The following is a 24,116-nucleotide window of genomic DNA, read 5'->3' as shown; positions in this document are numbered from 1 at the left end:
ATTACATAACAATTACTTTTTTTTGGTGTGAAAAACGAAGAAAACCCAAAATCACTGCGGTTTAATTAGTGTTTAAAACAAAAACAAGGATGACAACATCCATAAGTTAAGAAGCACAACATGGATTGACAAATGGACAAATAAAGTAAATCAAGCAAATGAGCAAAGATTATAAAAAGATAAAGAAAAGCAAAGAGAAAGCATATTTATATGTCTTTCGTTACATGACCTATGAACTGACAAAGTAATTTGTATTGTATACTGGATGCTGTTTGGAAAATCAGCAATCTCTCTCTTCAAAAGAAGTATAAAAAAAAGATAAAAATCGAAAATAAAGCCACTAGGCCTTTCATCTATGAACACAAAAATCCCTTTGGACGACAGGAAATTTAAATTTAATACTGTTACCCATAAAACAAAGGTTTTAAAAATCGTATGGAAAACACCAAAGATATGTGAAAGTGAGAAAATATAATTAAAGAGGTTTAAAAGCTGTTTCAAAGCATTTGGACTATGCCAAGAATGCTCTATACTTGTTGACAACAAAAATCAGAGGCCTAGCTTACATAGCAACTGAGTAAATCAAATTTCCCCCAGGTCGTTACAAACTGACTGACAGACTGACAAAGTGAATTATAGAGTAGTTCCGCTATTTAAAAAAGTTAGCTTACCGTGGTAGATTAAAACACATTTCATCTAATCAAACATTTTCTCTCTCATTATTATTATCTAAAAATAAAACATTATTGTTGATTGGATTGTCTTAACTATAAGTCAAAATTCTTCAGATTTTTTAGGGTTAAGCTTAATTAAGACTTATCACTGTTGTTAATAGTCGAATATCAAAATTTTAGAAATCCTAAAGAGAACTCGTTATTATAAAACTTTGGGTGCCTGTATAAAATAAACTCACCCAAACTCCTGCAAATTTCACAAAAAAAATCCTTAATCTTTTATTATTGAAGTCTATAACTTGACTAAAAAGCTTATCTTTGCTATTCTGTTTAGAAAGCGATAATAAAAATGGAAACGTGTTATACAAACACAAAAAATGTAGTTTAATTTAAAAAATAAACATGGCAGACACAGATTTAAGTTTTTAATGAAGTATTTTTTTCTTATTATCTAAATTACATACAAGGACAAGAACAAATGATATACAAAATATAAAGTCTTCTAAATTTATTTAATAAAACAACATTATTTTACATTAATTATTTTAGCTTTAACTTAAAGTTTCATGCTTCCGCAATTTTCAGAAAGATACTAATGATTTTCACAATATATTTTATTTAGATGATTTTTTCAAAAAAATTTGGGAGATTTATCAAAATATTTAATTTTCCATAAAAAAATACTTATTTTGAACAGCTATACTCCATTTTAATTTTAATTTGCCAATAAATATAAGAGGTTTATTAATAACATAATATTTGATTATCATCTTAAGATTTCGACCAGGCTATTAAAACATAATAATGATTTTTTTATTTTATAAATGTTACTTTATAATGTTGTCATTCTTGTTTATCAAAATTTGCAAAAAGCAAAATGTAATTAGCAAAATAGAAAACATAATTCCCCTATTATATTATAATATGAAAAGTTTAATGCCATGTAATTACAGTCTACCTTTTCGTTCATTCATGTTTTAGTTGGGAAAATGTTTATAGCATTTAACCATTTTAAACCAAAATATAAAACTAATATACAGGTAGGGAGGGGACATTGGGCTATTTATTACACTGGTCTCCAAAGTTTAATGACAATGTTTTCTCATTTGTTGGCTTAACACTTTAGGGACTTTATTGAATGTTGAGTGAATTGATTACTTAAGTTGAGTGTCTAAACGTTTCAACCACTGATTGTATTCAACAAAAGGGATCACTGGGGATGTACATTGTACATCAATTTATCGACCATTGTCTTATCCCTTTAGATTACTGGATCAAAATGATATTTGCTGTTTGACAATAGCAAATAAATTGATGTACATTGTGCATCACCAATGACGTTACACAAATTTACCACTTCTGTAGATTACAATTAGTGGTTGAAACGTTTGGACTCTCAAATCAAAATACAATAAAAGTCAATAACGCTATTAAGCCAAAATAAGAAAACGTTAGGGGACTAGTGTAATAAACAGCTCAATGTCCCCACCCTTCCTTGATTATCACTACCCTTGTTAACTTGATAATTTTTACTTTTAACTTATCAAAAGTTTACGTGAAACTGCTATATATGCTTTAAAATTTCAACCAGAGACATATACAAGTTTGATAAAAACTTAAAACTTAATGTAAGTATTGTCATATCAATTTCAAACATTTTATGGGTATTCCTTAAACAATTCCTTTAACAATATTTCCAGAATGTCTTTGAAACAGATTAATATCCGCTGGATTAGAACCGGTTCTAAGCCATACTGAAAAACCATGTATAGAAACGTAATTTACAACGAATATTAAAAATACATTTAATAACACCAGTTTGTTAGTCTGGCCCCTCGTGTCTAAAAAAATTGGTTTTTATCTTATAATGTTACTTTTATTATCTGCGGAAAGCTGTCTAAAATACGATGCGATGAATAACTATTTACAGTTATTTACAAACCAACCATTATCCTATTTTATTCATTTTTTTAAAAGAATTGTTCCTACGACAATTAGGTACAATTTTAGCAGCAAAGCATAAAAAATGTAAGTATGTCCCTTAAGCTTCCAATGCTCATATCTCTGTATCTCTTCTATTCAACATCAATTTATATTTGTTTAATATTTATTTGTGTGTCGGGTTTGTTAATCTTTGCTTTAGGGATGTTGTCATACTTGTCGATATTTAGTAGCAAGACAAAATGTCTCAAAAATCAGCCATGTGATGTCATAAAAATGAGGGAGATGAGAGAAGAATTGTGAAAGAAAACCCGTTTAAAAATATATGGATAATCACTCATTTTTATTACGTCACACGGCTAATTTTTGTGACACTTTTTCCGGCTACGTTATTTATTTTTTCGGATAATTGTCCCTCCTTGTATGAAACATGATAAGTTATAACTATAAAATAAACAAGCTTAATTTTTTCAATAAATAGCGCAGCTCTTCTATAAGTATATATAGCTTGTTCTTTAATTTTAACATTATTCGTTTTGTATATATTCATAAATTTACTAGCGGTTGCGACCCCTTTTGCCTCTAGGGGCACTTGACGGAGGTAGGTAAGTCTATTTTTTTCTCAAATGGTGATTTCTTTTGGTAGGGTGGAGGTACCCTTTCCAAAATAGTTATAAAACTTCTCTGGACATAATTAAAGCATTACTGTAAAGGAGAACCATATCGGTTCTACGGTTAGCGGGATTCTTTGCTACACACACACACACACACACACACACACACACACACACACACACACACACACACAAACACACACACACACACACACACACACATATATATATATATATATATAGACAGACACACATTCTTTTTTCTTATATATAGAATTTATTTAATAAAAATGTTATACACATTAGTATTTATGTGAAGATTAATTATTGACCATTGTCTTATAAAAGGGGCCTATATAGAGAGGGAAAAATGTGATGTTTATTAAAGTAGTCCCCAAAGTTTTACAATAACGTTTTCTCTTTCGGTGAATTAACAACTTTGGGGACTTTTACTGAATTTTGAAGTTGAGTGTTCAAACGATTCAACCACCTATTTCAATCTAAAGAAGGGGTAATTTTGTGAATCATCATTGGGGATGGACATCAATTTATCAGCCTTTGTCTTATATCTTTAGATCCCTGGTCTTTAAATATATTTTATACTAATCATCGATATAAATTAAAATTTCTTAGTTGTGCATGGAATAAACTATCCTTGTTATAATATTATTATATTGACACTTGACTAAAAAATCTGATTATGCAATTTTCAGCTAAAAATAATTTTAATTGTAAAAAAAATAGGAAAATGTGCATACGCGTATTTTTTTGTACATAGCTTTATCATAAAGTGCTAGAGATTTTTTTCTTATTAAACAAATTTATAATCAAAGAAATTTGTTGTCAATGAAATTTTTGTTTAGATTAAGCGGTAGTTTTTGTTTGTTTGTTCTTTTAGTTTAGGTTAGGTGAGCTTATATTTGATACTGGGTAGCCCCGCTGGTGTATGGGCTGCAAGATTATGGCTCCCCCTGGACAGACAATTTTCCACGAATATTAAAAAATCTTAAAAATAAAAACAGTTTTTATGACCCAAAAGGGTCCGAAGGCTTGATATATCTTATAGTTTTTCATTTTAATTTCTGTGGAACGCTGTCTTAAATACTATGCGATAAGTCTAGCGTTAATATAATAAAAAAATTATTAAAACTTAGAATTAAAAACGCTGCAAACTTAAATGTCCTCTCGAAAAAGATTTGTCGACTCAATTTAAAAGTTTTACTTAATTTATGCCATTATAAAGGAATATGTATTATCAAAAATAATTATTAGAAAAAAGTAAACAAAAATATGTTGCTTTAGAATATCAAAGCATTTTTATAGGTTTTAAAGTCTTGGAATGCAATTTTAATTTAGAAATGTTGGATATTTAAAAATCAAAAAAAACGCAATAAAACTTAATAATTCATTTAACCCTTTAATTGCACGACCTTTCATGTCCAGAGGGGGGTGGACATTGGATTGTTTATTACACCCCAAGTCCCCAATGTTTATAAAATTATTTTCTTATTCGTTGGATTAAAAACTTTGGGGAATTTTTATTGATTGGTTAATTAAGGTGATTGTCCAAACGTTTCAACCCCTAATTATAATCTACAGAAGGGGTTGTACATAGATCAATCGGCTTACCCCTTTAAATCTTGGGTTATAACCACTTTTAGTCGACATAACAAATGGAAAAAAATCCACGAAAAAAATTCCCTGCTCCTAAATTTATGGGAATAAAAGTTTGAGATGAAAATGAATTAGATCAGAATCACGGACACACATTTTTAAAATGTGCATTAAAACTGTTCAATTTTCGATTTGCAGAAAAAATACCCTATATTTCGTTTTAATAATGATTTTTAAGAGAAGTATAAAGATATTCCCAAACATTAGTTTGAGTATTAAAATCTAAGGTAACTCAAGGATCTCTAATAGACTATTTTAAATTAAACTTTATGTATCTTTATTTAAAAGATTTGCAGCCTAAATCATTCAGGATAGATAATTGTTGGACTTTGAATCGAGACAGAAATGTTCCTTATGCTTTAAGAACTCAAGCTGACTTTGCTATACCATTTTCCAGACTTGCCCTAATTTCTAGATTGCCTTTTTTTTCTCTACCAAAAACATGGAATAATTATGCAGAAATTTTGAAAGATCTAAAAAATAAGCCAAATTTTAATTTATTTAAACAACACTTGAAAAAAACAATGGTTGAAAATATTGAAACAAACTGCTACAGACTTCTTTGCCATATTTGCCATTTAAATGCATTTTGAACTATTGTTGGTTGGAATGCTGCCATTATTCTATAATTTTATTATTCTGTGATCAAAAAATATTAGAATGCAAAAATTGCCAGGTTTTAAACATACTACAACGCCGTACATTTCCTTTCTTTTTTTTCTTTCTCTCTTTTTTTTTTGAACTACATGCTCCATTTACTTTTTTATTTTTTTAAAAGAAATACAAATTTTTTCACTTATGATATTTAACTTTTATCTCGTTTTTATTTTATTGTATTATATTCTTAATAGGGCTTGATCTCTTTTTACCGCATGATCACAGTGTTATTGTATAATAATCCACTTTAGGCTAAAAAATTTACACTTTGTGTTTTGCGTTAGGTCCTGCCACTAGGCAACATATTTGATATTTCTTGTGTATTAAAATAAATAAAATAAAACTATATAAACAATATACCTATGTAAATATTCGTATCATATAATTGTGTTTTAATATGTTGACTGAAATAAATATTTTGATTTGATTTGATTTGGATCTAATAGGATAAGACAGTGGCCGATAAATTACATCCTCAATGATGATATAAAAATTTACCCCTTCTGTAGATTACAATTTGTGGTTAAAACATTTTGACAATCAACTTAATGAATCAACCAATCAAAATTTTATATAAGCCCCCTCCGTTGTTAAGCCAACTAATATGAAAACATTATTGTGAAACTAAGTGTAATAAATGCCTCCAAAATTTCTAATATTTTAGCACTTTTTCTTTGCAAGTTTTTGGGACAACCACCCACATTTGAGGAAAGAAGTTTTAGTTTTACATAAGTAAGGATCCATTTGCTAAAAATAGAATAAACTATGTTAAAGGAAAGGAGGAGTCATTCGACTATTAATTACAACAGTTCCCAAAGTTTTATACTTACTTTTCTTATTCGTTTGCTTAAAAACATTGGGTAGTTTATAAAAAATGTTAAACCTTCCAATCATAGAAGATGCACATCAATTTATCGTCTATTGTCTTACCCCTTACAATCCCTTTTAATGTTAAAGGCTTATCAATGTGTAGATAAGTATAGATGTATAACGAATAAGAAACTTTATTATAAAACTTTGGGGACTAGTGTAATAAACAGCCTAATGTCCCCTCCCTCCCTGATAGAATCTTCTATGAAAGTTTTAAAAGCTATTGATCCATTTCAACCCATGATGAAAGTCTGAAAACTAGTTGAATCATTTTGGGATTGTTACAATTTTAATCTTTGAAATATAATTGAAATATTTAATATTTATGTAAAAACAATACATACATTACTAAATAAGATAGAACAACAAACAATAAATGAATCACCTCACCCTCCCTAATTCTGTATGCTAATGTCGTATGGGTGAGTTGCACCTGGACTTAACAGTCAACTTGTCAACTCAAGGCCAGACTCTTGGTCCATTACCTCATACCCGTAGTACAGTACATTACAGACAACCAACTCTCTGTGATGCACGACCTTTGTCTGAGAAGTCCTAACTGTGCATGGTAACGAGTTGCGCCTGTTTTGGGCCAAGGCATTCCCCCCACTCTAACTATTTACGTCGCGCATCTGACATAGTAGCAGTGGAAACCATTTTTAACGTCTTTTGTTATGACGCGGTGTCGGACCGAGATTCGAACCTAACACCTTCCCGACGACGAGCGGATGCGCTACGTGTTGAGCCACGGTCGCGGGTTCCCTAATTCTGTAACTAGTAGCTTAAAATATTAAAGTAAAAAAAATAAAGCGGGCACGAAGGGAACATAAACACAGCCGAGTCCAGACAAAAGAACAAAAAGCAATTTGCTAGAAGATGAAAAGGGTCTCAGCCACTTGGAGTTGGTAGTTGTCTGGATATACATCTTTAATAATACATTTATTCTAAGAAATATTTTAGGGTGGGGAATTTTTGTCTAGCAATTATATCTATGACATCCCAAAGTAAAAAGAATGTTAGGAAATTGGTTAAAATGCAAACAAAAATAATATGATTTAAATGTATGTAAGATTCTTGGTGTCTATGTATCTAGAGATAGAGGGGACAATGGGCTATTTATTACAATAGTCCGTAAATTTTTATAATAACGTTTTCTTGATCGTTGGCCTAACAACTTTAGGGACTTTTGAATTTTGATTGGTTAGTTTATTGATTCGATTGTTAAAAGTTTTAACCACTAATTTTATTTTACATAAGGGATAATTTTGTGTATCATCATTGGGGATGTACATCAATTTATTGTCTTATCCCTTTAGATCCCTGGTATGTATCTGACTATGGCATACAGTGGCCTTGGTCTAGTTATACAATTTTGTATTTACAGAAAAGGTAATTTTGTGTATCATCATTGGGGATGTACATCAATTTATTGTCTTATCCCTTAAGATCCCTGGTATGTATCTGACTATGGCATACAGTGGCCTTGGTCTAGTTATACAAGTTTTCATTTACAGAAGGGGTAATTTTGTGTATCATCATTGGGGATGAACATCAATATATCGGCCATTGTCTTATCCCTTTATATCCCTGGTATGTATCTGACTATGGTATAGAGTGGCCTTGCTCTAGTTATACAAGTTTGCATTTACAGAAGGGGTAATTTTGAGTATCATCATTGGGGATGTAAATCAATCTATCGGCCATTGTCTTATCCCTTTAGTTCCCTGTTGTATATATGACTATGGCATACACTGGCCTTGCTCTAGTTATACAAGTTTGCATTTACAGAAGGGGTAATTTTGTGTATCTTCATTTGGGATGTACATCAATTTATTGTCTTATTCCTTTAGATCCCTGGTATGTATCTGACTATAGCATACAGTAACCTTGGTCTAGTTATACAAGTTTGCATTTAACTTCAACATATGCCAAGTTCTAAAGTCTTTAAACTATTTGGTATTACAATGGATATATTATTACTTGGATCTTACACCAGATTATCATGTACTCTAATGAAATGAAACTCGTTGTATGCTAAAATAACGATCAACCCCTTTACCATACCTCCTTTCCTAATACTGGATGGATGAACAAACCAATCAAAGATGTCTATGTAAGCAACCTAAAATGCCGATAATTTTTCTCCTGTCATAATATTCATTGATTTGTTGTTACCAGGGAGGGGGGTGGTGACATTGGACTGTAAATTACACTAGTACCTATGACCACGTTTTCTTATTCGTTGGCTCTAAATATGTTAATACTTTTTTATTCTAATAGGTTAGTCCTAAACTACAGATGTTCAAGCTTTTCTTATGATCTAACTCCACAGAAGGAGTAATTTTGTTTATCATCATTGGGGATGTATATCAATTTATCGTCCATTGTCTTATTCCTTAAGAGTCATGGATATTACAGAAAACTAAAAACAATGAACAATGGAAAAAAATTATCTGTCAAAATAATGTTCTGCAAAAAAGTGGGTCAATGAAAAATTTTAAAGAAAGTTTTTTGGAGTAGCGTTATATTAGCCAGCAGGGAGAAACATTTTATCAGAGTATGCAAGCATCTTTTGCAATATCCACTTATTCCATATCCATTATACAAAAAACAAATCTTTGTTAAAGAAAATTATGTTGTGTCATATTATGGAAGAGAAAAACTGTAGAAACTGTATACGTTCAGAGTTTAACCATATTTATATGTTTTACATTAGAGATCTTAAGGGATAAGACAATGGACGATAAATAGATGTAAATTCCTAAATTACTCCTTCTGTAGATTACAATTAGTGGTTGAAACGTTTGAACACTAAACTTTAGGAAACAATCAATAAAGTTCAATAAAGCTCACAAAGTTATTAAGCCAACAAAGAAGAAAACGTTATTATAAACATTTTAGGAACTAGTGTAATAAACTAGTGTAATAAACTGGTTTTATATAGAAATTAGATAATTGGATAAATATATAGATTATGAAACAATTTAGAAACTGCAGGATAGTTTGTACATAATAACAAACCATTTAAGCCAACAAAAGCTTATAAAACTTTGGGTTCTAGTCACCAAAGTTTTGTAATAAAATTTTCTTATTTGTTGGCTAAACAACTTTGGGGACTTTAGTCAATTTTAATTAGTTGGTTCATTTTGTTCAGTGTTCAATAGTTGTATCCACTATTTTTCATCTACAGAAGGGGTAATTTTGTGTATCATCATTGGGGATGTACATATATCAATTTATCCGCTATTGGCTTACCCCTTTAATTCCCTGTGAAATACCGTTTTGTCAACAAAAAAATTAATTAGTATGTATGATAATTAGTGCTTAAAAATTGATTTTTATAATAAAATAATGTTTGCTTGTTTCTTATCTTTTTAAGCCTTAGTAATAGATATAAAATATGTGGATATATTAATAGAGAAAAATTTGTCAGTTCGTTCATCTGGTAAGAGGGAAGAGGAATAGTAAAGAGGTGGATGGTTGACATCGTTATTTTAGCCAGCTGCGAGCAACACTTTATTACAGTACATGAAAATATGGTGCAACATCAAAGAAATAATAAATAATAACACTTGTACCCAAAGATTAATAACCACGTTTCCTTATTCGTTGGCTAAAACTTTTCTTTAAATTTGTTGTTAATATAATAGATTTAATATTCTAATGGTCCATTAGTCACAATAATTCCTCCATAACTGCGATTTTTTTACTCTTTGTCACTACTTTGTCAAATTATGAGATTGTTCATTGTTTTCTATGGCAACTGTAAATCAGGGATCTAAAGGGATAAGACAATGGTCGATAATCTGATGTACATCCCCAATAATGTACAAAATTGCCGCTTCTGTTTTATATATTACAATAATTTGTTGAAAAATTTGGACACCAATCTTAATATGAACAAACGCAATCAAAGTTCAATAAAAGTCCCCAAAGTTCAAACTCTTTTTATAAAACTTTGGGGACTAGAGTAGTGTAGTCCCCTCCCTCCCTGGTTGTAAATACATATTGGAATATAAAAAGCATGCATTAAATAAAACAATAAAAGTGAATAGATATTCAGTCTAGACTCAAATTACATTTTTATAGGTTTAAAATAAACATATATTGTTTTCAGGGAGCTGGGAGGGGACATTTGGGGTGTTATCTTTTCAGTTTTTCAACTTGATTGAATTTTAATTCATTGGTTAATTAATTTAAGTGACCAAACGTTTCAACCACTAATTGTAATCTACAGAAGGGGTAATTTTGTGTATCATCATTTGGGATGTACATCAATTAATCGGTCTTTGTCTTATCTATTGAAATATCTGATTAATATTGAATATTAATGGCTTGTCCTAGAGATATAAAATTGGCTATACGTTAATTATGTGTATGTTTTAGGCTATATTATAAATTTCTATGTCACCCTATCTCAAGAAAAGTTAAAATTAGACTAAAAATTTGTTTTGTTTTGTAATTTTTGGTTGATGTTTAAAATTGTAATTAAAACTGGTTGAAATTAAGACAGGAATCATAAGGGATAAGCTGATTAACGATAAATTGATAAACGACCCTAATGAAAAACAAAAATACCCCTTCTGTAGGACAAAATTATTGGTTGAAAAGTTGATAAACTACTAGTTCAACTAAACAATGGAAATTTATAACAATACCCAAAGTTTTTAAGCCAACGAATAAGATAATGTGGTTAAAATACTTTGGGTTCCAGTTTAATTTACTGTCAATGTCCCCTCTCTCTCCCTGAATAATTAAGTAGATGTTGTCCAGACGATTTTAATATGCTCTAATTAGCATCTAGAGTCCACAGTTTACACAGAAAGATTAATAATTAAATATAAATTAAATATTTTCATATGTATACTTATAGATAGGCAGCGCTATGTGGAGTTTATTTTTTAAAAGCATGACATTTTTAGAATAGCTTTTTCAGTTTCCATTTTCGAAACTAATTAATATCCACTGGATTAGAACCGTTTCACAGCAATACTGAAAAATCATGTATGGCATCGTTCTACGAATATTAAAACAAAAATTCTAAAATCAATACCAGTTTTGTTAGCCAGGGCCTTTGGCAACTCAGGGCTTACAAAACTGGGTTTAGTGCTTGATAGGCACTTCGAGGGAAAGCAGCACAATGCCTAAATGTTATAATATCTGTCAATTTACAAATGCCAACTTATTCTTTTTTTTTTGAATTGCCAATTATCATTCCAAAAATGTAATCTGCAAAAATTGGTAGTGAAAACATTTTAATTCTGATTAGGCTGGGTCATTCTACCACGGACAAGATAAGATCTTCAATTTACATGTGACTTGCTGTCTCTATTTAGAATAGACTGGACCAAAATTTAGAAGAAGAAAAATAATCAAATTGAAGAAAAAGAAAGATTTATTGTAATTGTAAAAGAAACCATTATATTTATAACAAATATCAAAATGGTTGAAATTGTAAATTTCCTTGTAAATTATTTTGCCTTACTTTGTGGTTAAGCATGAATGTCTTATATCAATATGCAAATATTAATGTTTAGTCAACACATTTTTATAAATTCATAATTTTGCAGGCATAAATTTGGGACAGTCTAACGTTGCAAAACGGTAATGGGTAGAATGATAAGTCATTTATATTTTCACAGTTGGGCGCTACGAGAATTTGGACAGGTTTTCTGCAAAATTAATTAAATATCATTATATAAAATAACAGGATCTGCATCTGTCTGTCTGTACTGAAGGCTCTTGCTAAAAGATATTTTTGGGGAGGGTATAACCAATCACCGGAGAGAAATCACAACCAGAAAAAAGAACCAACCAATTTTTTTTTTACTTTTTTATTTTTAAAACAAAAGTTGAAAGAGGGTTTGGGGGGAGATAAATTCCCCCCCCCCCCAAACCCATCACAAATAACCCTAGAGGCCTCTAGGGGATATAGCCTGTAGATTAATTAAGACGACTAAATTAACCGTTTTTATTGATTTGTTTTTTACTCTACAGGTTCTTGTCCAAAGAAAAAAATATTTTCCAACCACAACCATGAGGTCAGCTTTAATTAATTGCGTGTCTTCACTTATAGATGACCTTGTCCGCCTGTCCTTCATTTGTCACTACGTTCCGTCAGCTGTTAATCAGCTGTTATCTTATTTATGAATAAATCGCCCAAATGATTTGAGACAGTTCATTTTATTTGAGATTTAGTCCCTTTTAAAAATTTTAAGGTTTTGCATTTTATCACCACTAGCAGTTGCGGCTCTAGCATCTTGGGTGTTTGTATTACAAGGAGATGGAAAGAAAAAGAAATTGTCTTATCCCTTTAGATCCCTGATATTTTAGTTTATATATAAGAGTTAAACAAGAGAAAAGTTTATTTTAAGAAAATCTTTGGTTAAGTTATTTTAATAACTAGTGGAAGCGCCCCTAGCATCAAGGGAAAGGAGAGTTGTAAATTAACCCCTATATTTTATACCAAGAAACAATACCTTACTATTTTATTTGATAGGAATAAAAGAATATTTTCCAATTTTAAAGTAAAACAACCTTTAGTTTACTGAATATAGCTTTTAGATTTACTAAAACATTAAAAATTGGTCTATAAATTACTCTATTAACTGCATGAATTTTCAATTAAACCAAAATATGTATCAATATGCAGGGAGAAGGGTATCAATGATTGCGAATCTAACATAAAACCATCAATGGATTTAATACTACTTGGATCTTACACCAGATTTTTATGTACTCTAATAAAGTAAATCTTGTAGGTGGCAAAAATATAGACCCACCCCTTATTTACTAAGTATATTTGCGATAACTTTTATTTAATAAATTCTTCCAATTTTTAACATTTACAAAACAGCCTGCTATATTGCTTCAAGATCCATGTCAGATCTATATAGGAAATAAATGTCTATATATGAGCTCAAGTTTTCCAAAGAATAAATGTTTAAACTCATAGTGCTCCAATAATTCATAATAAACTCCCATTGACCAGAACGATATGACCCATTATTTTACGGCTTGAAGAATAAATTCTTTTTTTTTATTTCATGTTGCTATTTGAATTATATTGAAGTATTAAATTTATATTCATAAAACAGAAAATTTAAATTTATAATATAGTAAATAAAAGAAAACTTAGTTTTAAAATAATTCAATACTAGCGATACCTGCGTAATGTGGTCAGACATTGAACTAAAATTTAACAGTTAACAAAACATTTTAACCCTTTCAGGACGATAATTTAAAATTTTAGGATCCTAAAATATTTTAAAGAAAGAGAGGCAAAATCATAAATACTTTAATACTTTAAACAGGGATAGGACAATGGAAGAAAAAGATTAATATTCAATCTAGCAAATAGCGGAATAATTTTAGAACGCCACCTCTAGTATATAATATAGATGAATATGGGGGAGGGGCGAATTAATTAATGTCTTGTTCCTTTATCCCTGCTAAAGTAGAATATAATAATTTAATCAATATATTCATTCATCAATCAAAATCAATTGGTGGACCAGTGGTCAATTTAATTCAAAGGCATTCATAGACTTTGGGCTCTAAACTATATTGGTACCCAACGTTTTATAAACTATTTCTCTTATTAAGTCTCCAAAATTTTAAATCATTAATTTCTAATCTAAATTTGTTAATCGTTATTGGGGATTTACATCAATTTATCGTACACTAGCGGCTACGCCCCTAGAGGCCTCTAGTGGCACTTTAAATGTTTTTGTTTGTTAAAGTTAATTTTTTATGACGATACCACCTTATTTGACGTTGAAGTCTCCCTCAATTTCGATTTTTTTGTCATTTCTCTTGGGAGGGTGGTGGTACCCTCCCCCAAAATAGTTATAAACCTTCCCGGGACTTATGAGAAGCTACCCTGTTAAGGAGAACCCGATCGGTTCAGCGGTTAGCGAGATCCTTCGGTACAGACACACAGACAGATACACAGACAGACACACAGACAGACACACAGACAAACATCCTGTTACTTTAGTATAAGGATTGTCTTATCTCTTAAGATGTCTAATGTGAAACATATAAATATGGTTAAACTCTGAACGTATACAGTTTTTTGAACTGGAAAAATAATCCTCCTTCTATCCTTCCACCTATAGCAATAGCTAAAGACTGAAAGTACATTCTTTTAAATTACAAAAATTCAATTTAATTTCTATTAACTTAAATGTCCCTGATTAAAGTACAACTGTTTTTCTTGATAAAACATTTCATCAGCCATTTTTGAAAGCGAAGCTTTTTTATAATTAGGATCGGTTCGTCCGTCCGTCCATACGTCTGAGATGTATAGCTTTTTTCATTAATTTAGGCATGTTAGAATTGTCCTATCGATTTCAAACCTTGCATGGTGATTCCTGTAGTAGTTAGGTACGATTTAGCAAGCGTAGCACCTCTATAACCATTACAGAAATGTCCATACGTCTATTTTTAACAACTAATATGTATGTGATCCAATTATCCGATTGTTCTGATTTTTGGTTTACTGATTCCTAGGACAACAAAGTAAATTATTATAAGCAAAGCAACTCTATAATCAAGTCCTAAAAATGTAAGTATGTCCATAAACATTATCCTGTATCAAGAAGTTGTTCAACAAATTTACTCACAATTATGCTTTGACTCTTATTCATTTATATTCTGATTTTTCAGTTCTGACACTATACAAGTATTAATGTCCGTTTGTCGTACCGTTTCAGAGCTTCGCTTTTATGGATGTTGTCATCCTTGTTTTTACAAAAAAAAATTTGCTTTGGTCAGTCTGTTTGGTATTCACGGAGTTAAACATGTCTCAAAAATGATTGACCCTTAATGATTTGGGATACTTTTTACAAGCGGCTACGCTCATAGAGGCCTCTAGGGGCAAATAAAGGAATGAGGGAATATGTCGAACCTCCAATTTAAATAACTGTAAAGGGAAGCCATATCGGTTTAGCAGTTTTAAGCAAGCACAAATAGACATACAAACATCATATTACTTTTTGATTAGCATACAATATGAGACATACAAAAATTAATCATTTTTAAACAACCAGAAAACTCGAGTAATATTTTTTTTGTTCAAAATATTTAATTTATATCTAAATAAATAATAAATGAATTGTGTAGCTGTCTTTTGACCTTATGATTCATGAAAAATTAAAGTGAGGGAAAAATAATAAACTAGTAATTTCTTGTACATTTTTTCAATAATTCAGCAGGAAGGGAGAGGGGACAATGGGCTGTTTATTACGCTAGTCGCCAAAGTTTTATAATATCTTTTTCTTATTAGTTTACTTAAAAACTTTGGGGACTTTTGATAAATTTTGATTAGTTGGTTTATTAAGTTGAGTCTCTAAACGATTTAGCCAATAATTGTAATAACATAATTGTAATACATAAAGGGTAATTGTGTGTGTTATCATTGAGGATGTACAACAATTTATTGTCTATTGTCTTATCCCTTAAGGTCAAACAAAATTGATAAAAATTCAGGTATCTTAAGAAATAAGACAATGGAGGATAAAAAACATTCATTAAAAATTATGTTAAACAAAATAACCCCTTCTGTAAATTAAAATTATTGCCACTGCTAGTTTACATATAAAGAATTAATATAAGTATCCAAAATTTAAACCATCAAATGAGAAACGTTCTTATAAAACTTTGTTTACCAGCATAACTTACACTAAAAATACAACCAAGTTAGCAACTGACTGAAGCACACAGCTTTTTGGAAAAAAATATGCTTCTTAAAACAATTTACTTACATAAGTTAAATTAAAAAAATTATAAAGTATTTCTTGCTTACATAAAATTCCATTAAAGATCAATACTAATTACTTAAACCAACAGTTTAACAGTTATTTGTTGCATCGTATTATAGACAGCTTTCCGCGGATATTAAACTTAAAACTAAACAGATTACAAACTGTTTTGTTGTACTCGGGCATCAATCGTATGATAATGGGCGAAAACCAGTCCTAATCCAGCGGATATCGATCGGTTTGGAAGCCAAACTGGAATACACTCTATTTAACTTATTCTAACATTTTTATGCAAATAACAATAGAGATTTTGTAGACAATTTTTCAATTGAAGTAAAGACTAACCAGTACGGAACCTTTTTTAAACATATAAATTTTGATGTTAATCTACATTATTCTCAGCAAAATTATATTAAAATTTTTTATTGAAAAGTTTAAACACTGAAGCTTTGTAAAAATCAATAATATTTACATATACATGGCCCCTCTCTAAACATCACTACCCTAACTCTAAGTAACTATATTTTAATTTAAACATTTCAACAGTCTAAAAATTTATATTTTAGGTATTAACAAATATTAACCAAATTAAATATTTACTTAATTTACTACATTTATAAAATTAATAGACATTCCTAGTTAAAGGATTTTGTTTGAGTATTTTTAAAGACATTTAATAAAACAAAATAGTTATTGATATAAAGGCTCGGCAGCCACACCTCAGCTGCGCATAAGCCTAAAATTTAAACTCGCCAGTATAATAATAATTTATTGCGATATACAACCAAGTAATTTTGATACTTTATGCTTTAATTATATTTCATAAAATATTGCCTTTAATTACCCTTCTTGTTAATAAATTGCAAAATGATAATACAATTTCCAGTATTGCTTTGAAACTGATTAATATCCGCTGGATTAGAACCGGTACTCAGTCATACTGAAAAATCATGTATAGCATCAGGTTAGAGACAATGTTACATAAATAAAAATTATAAAATTAATACCCAACTGATTTAAATCCGCGGAAATCTATCTATAATACGATGTGGTAAATAACGTATTTTAGCATTAGTATTTATTCATTATAAAATGGATTTGTACTTAATCATTGTCCATAGTCTTATCCCTTAGAATCGCTGATGACATATTCATAAAACTTAGGGGTGTAAGAGACATTGGGCTGTTTTTTACACTAGTCCCCAAAGTCTTTGGTTAAACAACCTTGGGCACTTTCATTGAATTTTGATTGGTTGGTTCATAAAGTTAAGTGTCCAAATGTTTCAACCACTAGTTTAGATCTACAGAATTAATGTGTAATTTTGTGTTTGCGTCATTGTCATGTACGTTTTTTTTCGGCCATTGTCTTATCCCTTTATATCCCTGATTCGTTAAACTAGTATGATCAATAAAAGCTTTGCTAAAGTCAAAAGAACATTAATTAATTCAGGAAATTACTTGATTTTGCATTTAAACACATTTTTCAATATTAATATTAACAAAAATCCAATGATTGTATGTTTTATAGTTTTTTAAGGTTAAAAACTTAATAATTAAACTATAGCCTAAAACATTATAAATAAAAAACGAAGCTTTTCTAAAAAAAATATAAATCTTTTAAGAATTGAACAAAACTTTGTATTTTATAATATGCATTTACTATGATGAATGAATAAAATGTTAATAATATATTTTCACAAGAATTACAAAATTCATAAGTAGCTGGCACATAATAATGTAAGGACACACGGACAAAGTGAGTAAAAGAGAAGGTGTTTAGTGAAAAAATAAAAATATAATAAATTATCGAAACTTTTATTAAATATTGCATGACTGACGAATAAAGTAAATAATATACTGGATGCTCCTTAGAAAGAAGTATCTTCCCAAAAAAATATATATCTTACAGACGGAAAGGCAAAGGGAATTATAGAGAAGCTTCGCTAATAATATATATTAAAATGTGTATAGGGATAGATTACATTGGTAAAAGAAATTGTCAACCAGGGTAACTAATTATGACATATAATACCCAGGGAGAAATGGATGTAAATTTGCAAGAAGTTATTAGACGCTCAATATAAAATCTAACTATTTTGTTTTTCTTATTGAAAAATTCAGCATACTCTTATAAAGTTCAGTGTCAAAAACCAATAATATTGTTATCCTTTTCCTATACCCTGCGGGACTTATTAATGCGGTGCCCTAACCTAATGGGTGCCCTAACCCAATATAATATAACCTAACTTGTTATAATATCCCCTCTTATTATCAATTTATTTTGAGGGAAGGGGATTCTGTATTCTATTGAGGAAAACCAACGAAACAATTTCAATTTCTCTTTTATATTGTAATTTAAAATTGATAGCTTTCTCTCTCTCTCTCTCTCTCTTTTTTTCTCTCTATTTCTGTAATTTAAGATCGAATTTAGATAATTCTTTTAAACTATTTATTGAAGTGGGCTTATTTGTCAATAGAATTGGAGAGAACATTGGAAAATTATACTGGTCACCAAAGTTTAAAAACTTTGGGGACTTTATTAAATCTTGAATGGTTGATAAAAATTAGCACTAATAATTTTAATCTACAAAAGGGTTATTTTTTTTATTGTCATGTAACCCAGAGAAAAATAAAGTAAGCTATTAAAAAATTGTGCGTCATTCATTTAAGATTTGCCCATTGAGTTATTATAAAAAAATTTTTTAAAGCCTTAATAGTTATTCATTGTATCGTATTATAGACAGCTTTCCGCGGATATAAAAATGATAAATACAAGGTTCTACGATTCTATACAATGTTCTAAAAGAAAGGATTTTTTTAATTGGTGCATTTACACTATTTTTATGTCTGTTAAAGTTTAATCCCCTCCAAATACCGTTTAAATTGTTATTTTGATTTAAAGTTTTTATCTAAGTATGTGAATTTAAGTATGTATTTGTTTTTCAACTAAATCTACCAGTGTTTTTGCAATGGGGGGGGGAATAAATTAACGCTAAAATAGCTTTTGAATTATTTGTCCCCTGTCATAATATCCACATATATTCTATATTCATTAAAACAAGTAAACATTTTAATTATAATATTTATTTTAACATAAAGTCAATCTTATCAAATATAATTTTGTTGATTAACATAAAAAAAATCATTTGAAGGATAAATAATTCAAACAAAAAAGTAATTTTATGAAATAAGGAATCTTAAGGGATAAGACAATAACACTGAAAATTTGTAAAAACCAGTAAATATTTAATCAAATGGTATATTTAAAAATCATGACAGCCATAATAATTTATTAGAGAGGGGAAAATGGAAAAACCGTAATCATAAATTATATTTCTGCTTTTATAAAAACAGTTTCAACCTTCTAACTGTTAGATGCTTTATACGAGGGGTGGATAAGTTTATCTTCCATTATCAATTCCCTATTCCCCCTAATAAATCTGAGAACCAAGCACCTTTTCTAAAAAGTTTAGCAATGAATTCACAATGACTATCCTAATATGTACAACAACATCATATTCTATTTAAATATGAATATAATTTGAAAAAAATAATGTAAAAAATGTGTTTCTATATTTAATTCTCCTATCGATTTCATATTTTGTATGATGATTCATATTACAGCCGGTTACGATTTAGGAAGCATAGCAACTCTATAATCGTTAACATAAAGTATGTACATCCATCTCAAACATGCTAATTGTTAACTTTTTGACAGCAATGCAACTCTATAATTAATTTCTTAAAATGTCCTTTACTGTATCCTGTATTTATGTGATTTATTTTCAATATTGTTTAGACTTACAAATTAATGTTCTGATTATTAAGTTCGTTTGTCCTTCCTTCTGGTTTTAGAGCTTCGCTTTTATGAGTATTGTGACCCTTGTTTTACATAAGTTCGTAGAAAATGAAGGAAGTATCTTTTTTGATAATATTTAAAAGTATTTATTTTCTGCTTACTAGCGCAAATAGAGTGTTTCTGACTTATTACTAGGAATCTAAAGTGATAAGACAATGGCCGATAAATTGATGTACACGCCCATAATGATACACAAAATTACCTGAACTGTAGATTGCAATTAGTAGTTGAAACGTTTGAACATTCAACTTAATGAACCAAACAACCAAATTACAATAAAAGTCTAAAAAGTTGATACGCCAACAAATAAGAAACGTTATCATAAAGTTTTGGGGACTAGTTTAATAAACAGCCTAATGTCCCCTCCCTCCCTTGCTTATTACATAATAGTAAACTAATGTTTGATTTGCCAGGTCTTAGGATTAAACGAACTTTTTTATTTAAACTTATAAAATTTGCAATGCATATTTCATGCAAAGTATTGCTAATCAACAGAGATACAAATAGTATGTATTTACAGATTAGAGTAAAAGAATAGAGGGGGCATGAGTTATATGTAACTCTGTCCCGTATTTGTATTGTGTCTTTGAAATTAGGTAATAGCGTCGGATATATAAACAAAGCCGAGTCACTACAAAAGATCACAAAACAATTTGCTAGCAGACGAGAAGGTTCTTTACCACTTGGGCCATGTCAATATCTGGATTACACATCTAAAATTATACATTTATAGGTTACAGAAACCAAAAATATTAAAGCTGTTAAATTTGTACCCATATCTTTTAGTCAAACCTTTTTAGTAGCAAAGCTACTCTATAATTCACAATGTCCGTCCGTCTGTCCGTCCGTAATTAATGAATTAGGGGAAACGTGATTTTCTCGGCTCCTTTAAAAGATAGAGAGCTGAAATTTTTTGACAACAATCCCATAATTAAGGAGCACAATTAACTATAAAACATCAATGGCGGTCGGACTGCTTTTTAGCAGGTTTTATTTTTTATATTTTCCAAATTTTCCCCATATCTTTGGTGTTTATGGTCCGATTTTCAAAATTTTTTCAGTTAAAGATATCAAAATTAAAAAACAACAATGACAGTCAGACTGCCTTTTTGCAGGTTTTTGGCTCTTTTTATATTTTTCACATTTTTCCCCATATCTTTGGTGTTTATGGTTCGATTTTCGAATTTTTTTTAGTTAAAGATATCAAAATTAAATTTCCTGTCGTTTGAAGAAAACAACAATGACAGTCAGACTGCCTTTTTGCAGGTTTTTTGGCTATTTTTATATTTTTCACATTTTTACCCATATCTTTGGTATATATGGTCCAATTTTCATAAATTTTTCAGTTAAAGAAATTATAATTAAATTTCTGGCGTTTTTTATATGTTGATATATTTCCCCATATCTTTGGCATTTTTGGTCCAATTTTAAAACTTTTTTTGCATTAACAGTTTCAAAATATTTTTTCCCATTGTTATGTGAATCTAGTATGTAATTTACTTTAACCATATTCATCATACAAAATAAAACAAGGTTTCATGTTTATTTTCTCCAATAAATCTATTATTGATTTTAATAAATACACTTTAAATCTACTTCTACGTATTCCCATCCACAATTTTTGTGCTTTGCTACTTATGGATGTTGTCATCCTTGTTTGAAACACTATAGCCCCCTACTATTATCTAATTTTTAATAGCGAAGCTTTTCAATAATTAGGTTAGATCCGTCCGTCCGTAACGGTTTGGTCATAGTTAGCTTTTTACGTTAATATAGAAATGTTGGAATAATCCTATTGATTTCAAACTTTGCATGATGTGCCTCTAGCATCTAGGGGCTCGAAGAGGCAAAGAAGAGCTAGAAATATAGCATGAATCCATCCGAAATCTTAAATCTTAAAATTGAGCTGTGTGAAGCTTACCTAAAAAGATAACTTAATCGGTTCAGCAGTTATTGAGATATTAAGCTTCAGTAAATAACTCTTACTATTTATTTATTTTATAGGATAATCAGTTTTAAATAAAGTTGTTTAACACATTTAAAAGTTTAAGAAATATGTAATGTTCCTTTCCTTGGGGATTTTTCAAAACAGAAAGGGCGAACGAACAAGTAAGGGTATTTTTACAATTTTGCAAATAAAAAATAACAATATTATTTGGAATAGTTATTTATCGCATCGTATCATAGACAGCTTTCCACGGAAATTAAAATATAAAAAGATTAATTCCGGTTTTGTTAGGCCCGAATGACCGAAGACCCGGGCTAACAAAAATTGTATTAATTTTATGATTTTTCTTTTATTATTCGTGGAAAATTGTCTGTATTTTGATGCTCCACATTATTTTTCAGTTTGGTTTTTTATCCATTACTAAAAATTGTATTGTAAATTCATTTAGCGCTTTTCCAGAAAGTTCCTAGCACAGAAAACCCCCTCTCTTTATGTTTTTAAATATTTTTTTTTTAAAGTGGAGGGGGGTTCTTTATGCCTTACCCCTTTGTAAACCCTAGCCCTGCAGGGCTACCCTTACCTAATATAACCTAACCAAAGAAAAACACCTTTCCCTTTCACCTTTTATCAATTTATTAAATAATAATCGTGGGAGATTCTGTGATCACTAGTCACTTTTAGTGAAACAACCATCCATTTTGGGAAAGCTTAAACTTTTCTTTTTTACTTGATTCTTTTTTTAAAAATTTATAAGCTGTATTTGATAAACAGTAGTACATTTGTAAAGTTTAAAGTTATCCTAACTAGCTACAATGTAATTACTTTACTGTACTTTAATCTTGCATCTATCTATCTATCTTATAATCTGAATATCTATCTATTAGCTAAATATAGACCCGCGACTACTACGTTGTCCTACTGCTGTTATGTCAAGTGCGCTACATAAACAGTCATAGCAGGGGAAATGCCTTTGCTCAAAACAGGCGCACTTCATTACTAAGCACTAAGGTCGTCCAATCAAAGGGTTTGTTGTCTGAAGGACGTTTTACAATATGTATATTGTATAACCATGAACATCATTAAAAAAGAGACACACTAAAATAAGATCTCGTGGTGTCCCCCGTTCTCAAAGGCTATCCGAGGCTATTAGCTGAATAAATCTGCCCATCTATCTATCTATATCTTAATATTGATGATGTATCTATTATAATATTTCTATTTTATTATAACTTTATTAATAAGTACAGTTGTGGTTAAGAAAAAAAAAACTTTTATTTTTGTTTCTTTTAATTAAAACAATCATAAGCTATTCTTGAATTACTTTGTCTTCAGTTATAATATAAAAGTACTTTTTACAAAGGTAATGTGATTTTTTTAAAATGAAATCGACGAAAAATGAACTTTTTTGTCTGTCTGTTTCATTGATTTTTTTGCTGAATTGTTTTATAAAGCTTGGTCAGTCAGTTTTTAAACATTTAACTTTTCTTATCTTTTAGCGATTTTATGTTACTTTTTACATACAAAAACTAACTATTATCACTTCTTATATCAAAATACATTTTGAAATATCCAATTCATTCTCAAATAAGACTGTACATTATTCTATTCAAGTTGTTACTTATACCTTACTTTGTGGATGTTGTCATCCTTGTTTCTAGTAAATTATATGAATATGAGATTGTATATCCTAAGATAATTGAATGATAAAAGCAAATACGTATAATAAGCTTAACTTATACCTTACTTTGGCATCCTGCATGAATATATAAATCATGACTATAGGGATTGGTAAATACAAAAAATTAAGGGATTAGACAATGGATGATAAATTGTTGTACATACCCGATAATGATATACAAAATTATTCCCTCTATTCTTTAAATTGATTTGATCTTAAACTGCTAATTTGCAAGGATCTAAAAGGGATAAGATAATAACCGCTAAATTGATGTACATCCCAAATGATAACACACACAATTACCCCTTCTATATTAAAATTAGTAGTTGAACCGTTGGATCACTCAATTTAGTGATAGTCCCCGAATAAGAAAACGTTATTATAAAACTTTGGGGAATAGAGTAATAAACAGCCCATTGTCCCCTATATCTCTGGCA

The 24,116-nt window shown here is 29.7% G+C and overlaps 1 protein-coding gene across 2 annotated transcripts in view; it reads right to left on the bottom strand.

Annotated features, from left to right (window-relative positions):
- Positions 1 to 734, bottom strand: part of LOC145333436 (glycoprotein 3-alpha-L-fucosyltransferase A-like) — a 73,853-nt gene extending 73,119 nt beyond the window's left edge. For both annotated transcript variants that reach the window (XM_080178579.1, XM_080178580.1), the window contains exon 1: positions 672 to 734. The gene's annotated coding sequence lies outside the window, so the exon portion shown is untranslated. The remainder of the gene's footprint in view (positions 1 to 671) is intronic.
- Between the last annotated feature and the right edge of the window lie 23,382 nt (positions 735 to 24,116).

This window comes from Acartia tonsa, chromosome 12 (genome assembly GCF_053477335.1).
Source record: "Acartia tonsa isolate MP-2025a chromosome 12, ASM5347733v1, whole genome shotgun sequence".
NCBI classification, from domain to species: domain Eukaryota; kingdom Metazoa; phylum Arthropoda; class Copepoda; order Calanoida; family Acartiidae; genus Acartia; species Acartia tonsa.
The sequence above is the reverse complement of the archived record's forward strand: the minus strand, read 5'-3'. Positions and strand labels throughout refer to the sequence as shown.